This window comes from Choloepus didactylus, chromosome 14, assembly GCF_015220235.1.
Source record: "Choloepus didactylus isolate mChoDid1 chromosome 14, mChoDid1.pri, whole genome shotgun sequence".
NCBI lineage: Eukaryota > Metazoa > Chordata > Mammalia > Pilosa > Megalonychidae > Choloepus > Choloepus didactylus.
The window spans coordinates 67,465,077-67,469,603 of record NC_051320.1 but is presented as its reverse complement, the minus strand read 5'-3'; the positions used below and the strand labels follow the sequence as shown (position 1 = coordinate 67,469,603).

The 4,527-nt window shown below is 32.8% G+C and overlaps 1 pseudogene; it reads left to right on the top strand.

Annotated features, from left to right (window-relative positions):
- The first annotated feature begins 2,024 nt into the window (after nucleotides 1-2,024).
- On the top strand, nucleotides 2,025-3,956 carry LOC119508870 (annotated as a pseudogene).
- The last annotated feature ends 571 nt before the right edge of the window (nucleotides 3,957-4,527 follow it).

Here is a 4,527-nt window from a genome sequence, read left to right as displayed (position 1 = left end):
CTCTTGAATTTTAGTATTCTCAGATATCAGATGTGGAAAAACAGTTCATAATTCAAAGGATTTTTGTTAGATTATATCTGAATTATGCTATTAGATTGATGCCTCCACTCAGTTGAATGTTTTTGACCTAGAACTGGCTACCTATGTTGCCAAGGAGAACCATTATTTGATGACTTAAATTTTAAAATACAGGTTGGCTGGAAACATCACTTAAATACTTCTAGGATGACTGCCTTAAAAATATCTTTATAATGTGAGGATTGCAAAAGTGACCTAGATTTGCTTAACTAGATCCCACTTCCCCAAACTAATGTATGAGTCCTTTTCTTTTTTCCTTTCCTTTGTTTTAGTTTTGATTTCCTTTTTAACTTTAAGTATTTTTATCTTCAAAGCAGCGATGTTGGAAGAGGCAAAAAAAAGTTTAAACGTTGATAATATTTACAAAGGAGGCTGTGTGTGTGTGCGTGTTTGACACTTTGCTGTGTCAGTAGTTTTAGATGTTTATTTCTGTCTATATTTACCACTTGCAAGATGTAATATGTGACTTGACCAGGTTTAAGTGTCCCTTCAAAATATATATTGTTAGTGGCTTGAAGTAAAAAAAAAAAAGACCACAACAAACCAACCCAATCCCAGTTGTGCCTTCCACGCTCATTTATACATAAACAGCAGGTTACAGATTTACTGATCCTTTAGACCCAGAGTAAAAGAATGCCAAGAAATATTTTCACAAGGGCAACTAAACCAGTTGAAGTTTATAACCTAATAAAATAACAGAAATTACTGATTGTTTAGGAGGCAACAAATGGCAGTGATCTCACTGTGCTACCATTGAGGTTTGAAATGGTAGTGAATTCTTGGTGTGTAGACTATAATTGATAATGGCAAGATATTCAGTGGAGACTTTATAAAGAGCAGAAATGTTGCTCCAAGGACCACAAGTGATTCAGAATACTCTCTAGATAGAAGTAATTTGCTTTGAATTATGTTTCTTACAGTCAGGAAAAAAAAATCACTAATTTGAAAAGCTAATCTTGAATGTTTGTTAGTAGAAATAAAAAAGTCACTAACAAGCAAATCTCATCAGAATTGTTGTTTATAAAAATATTTGTTTTAAATTTTAAAGGTGAGAAAGATGATTCAATTCCACCAGATATTTCTTATTAAAATTGAATTTGAAATCCAGTTAGTGGTGCATTAAAAACTGAGTCACTTTCAAAACTAGATTATTTTGATTATAAGTTTTCTTCAAAAAACCTTTGAAGAGTTCTATTTAATCTTAAAAAATTATCTTTCATTGACAGCTGTGTATGAACTTTAATATCTAAAGGGAGAGAGGTACACATAGCATGAGGGTAATGGATATCTTAGACATATAGAGGGGCATTTTATAAATCTTAAATTGCATTAAAATTGATGTAAATTTTTTGGCATATGCCAATCATTTGATTTTGCTCTCAATTATAAAGAATGATAAAGTATATACTTGCTAGCTAAATAATACTGATTCAAATCCTGTGTGGCAAATTGTATTTCAAAGAAACTAAGTCTGGAGCTTTCACTGAGTTGGGACTGAGTGTTATTGAATAAATTAGGTGGTGTATCCATTCATACTTTTTCTGTGTCATTAAAAACATTGAAAGTTTGTGTATTTGAATGTCTCTTTGCATAAACAGACTTGACATTTGATAAATTCATTGAAGCCATTTTGAATAAAAAAACAGATACAAAACTCAAGGAGTTAATCATGGATAAGATTCCCAAACATTTTTATAGAAAATAGAAACAGTGAGAGTTTTAGAAGAGCATTGGTTTGAGCATAATTCTTTCCTAAATTTAGTGATATTTATTCCTTGATTAGTTAGCAGCTAGAAACTGATAATTTGAAATTTCCTTGGAATTTGCAAATCAGATTATGTGTTTATTTAAAAGAATGAATAATAAATGCACAGTCAACAAACATATTAATCATGAAAAATGACCATAAATATCTAGAGAATATTCTTATAATAAGATTTAGAGCCATGAAAGACAATAGCCACAGGGTATAGACAATTAAATCATAGGCATCATGTGCTTAAAGAAAATTCAATTATTACTGGTAACTGCTTTTTTGTTTGTTTGTTTTTTAAATTCTCATCAAGAAAGCGCTGAAGCCTTACCTTTCATAGATACAGCTGAGATTCTAGTCAAGGCATTTTAACTAAAGGATCAGCCATGGTTATACATTCTCTCTCCTTCATTAGCCAGCAGTTTCCCAGCCACAGCCCATACACTTAAAAACCAAAGTGTTTTGTTTTATGGTGCCTGTCATTATTATTATCTTAATTTCCTGACTGCTGAAACAAGCACCATACAATGGGGAATTATTGGCTCATGATGTTGAGGCTAGAAGTCTGGCCCTTGGCTTTTTTGTCACCTGGCAATACACATGGCAATGCCTTCTCCCTTCTTCTCTGGGTCCTATGACTTCCAGTTTCTTCCATGGCTTTCTCTTTCTGCATCTGAATTTCATTCTGCTTATAAAGGACTCTTGTGATCCAGATTAAATCCTAACCTGATTCATTTGGGCCACACCTTAACTGAAGTAACATCTTGGAGAGAATCTATTTACAATGGGACCGAGACCAAGTACATGTCTAAACTAGGGTACACGATTCAGCCTGGCACAATTATGTAAAAACAAAGTTAATTTTTTTTTAATATCTTGGAAATGTTTCCTTATTACACTTCAGGCTTGTCTGACCAAGGTAAATTTAGTTCTTAAAGTCGACATCCATGAAGATTTTATTAAACTATTAACAAAAGCAAAGCATTAATAATATTTATAAATTAAAAATTTCTATTTTATTTTATAATGATATTGTGAAATTTCATTTTTATCTAATAGAACAATAATCACTGCATGTGTTCCTCAGTTAAATACACAAATGAGTTAATTAAAATTTCTTGATATATTTTTATGTATACACATTTGCCCCACAGCAATATATCATTAACCACATGATAACATCAAGATACATTGCTGGGCTTTATTATGGAGGGAAAAAAGCTATAATTTAATTATATAATGAAAATATTAATTAAAATTAGAAAACCATACAAACAAAATAGCTAGAGGAATTGAAAGGAACTGACTTGGGTGGAGGGGAATCTGCTAAGCAATATGGGTTTTTTCCGTGCTCGCATGTTATACTGTGCAATAGCAAACCTGTCTCCTTCATCTTAGCTGAATAGTACTGACAATATTCCACAAGGCCGTGTAATCAGAAATCACGGTAGGTTGCTGATAGATTAAAGATTTAGAGGGCAAGGGAGATGCTGTAAGTGAAAGCCCCAATTTATCTGCCTCTCACAATACTGAGTTTGTAGGAAACACCAGGAAGTTGAGCAAATAGCAGGTGTCAGTGAAACAAGGAGTGAAAAATAGATTCAGCCCTGTCAACAGCTGGGCCAGAAGGCGGCGGCGGGAGCCGAGTTGAAGCTGCTGCAAAAGTTGCTGGGACTGAGTAAAGGAAATAAACACAGCCCCCGGAGGGTGCGCCAGATTCGCTCTTCAAACAATGGTCTCATCTAACAGGATTGAATACTATAGCAGCCCATTTAGCCAAGCAAGCCAACAAAGAATATTTGCTTAGGAGTACTGCAGAAGAAAAAGCAATAGTGCAACAATGGTTAGAATACAGGGTAACTCGAGTAGACGAACACTCCAATAAAGATGATACCCGCACTCAGTTAAAGGATCTTAATTCCTACCTTGAAGATAAACTCTACCTTACAGATATCCTACTATACTTCGGGCTTCATCGCTTTATAGTTGACCCGACAGTTCAAGAAAAGGAGAAATATTTTAATGTCTCGCTAGTTTTGTCACATTCAGCATTATCCAGGAAAACAGACAACAGCTGTCTAGTGTTGTCTTCATCAAGAACAGACTATGTACCAATTCCCATTAGAAGCTATCCATGCCGTACAGAAGAATGATTAAAAAATTTTTAAATGAAAAATGTGCTCTGAACCACAAGATTAATGTAAATTGATGAGTAGTCATTCTTAATTTGTTAAAGTAGAGGCTGTAGCTGTTAAAGTGTAAACTTGCGTCTGAATGTTTTCTTTGTTCTTTAGTTGAAATTTTGCTATTTTTAGGTAAAAATTCAACTGTCAAACTTGAGTTGAGATCAAGTTGTAAATTACCTGTTTTATAGATGAAATTTATTTTAATAAAAATTGCAAATCACTGGCTTAATCTAAAAAAAAAACTGATGCATCTTTTGATTCAATGGCTAGCTAAGGGGGAAAATTTTTGTAATAATATTTTAAATAATTTTTTGGAGAAATTCTATTCTATATACTTGGATTTCTTAAAGTATTTATGGCCATAAAACAAACTCTTATTGAATTTCATATATTGTTCCATCTAATACTTCTTTAATGTAATATTCTATTTCTAAAAGTCATTCAATTATGATAATAGTATTGACATTAATGTCAAATGGTCTTATATTGCTAAGTCTATGCCTATGTAAC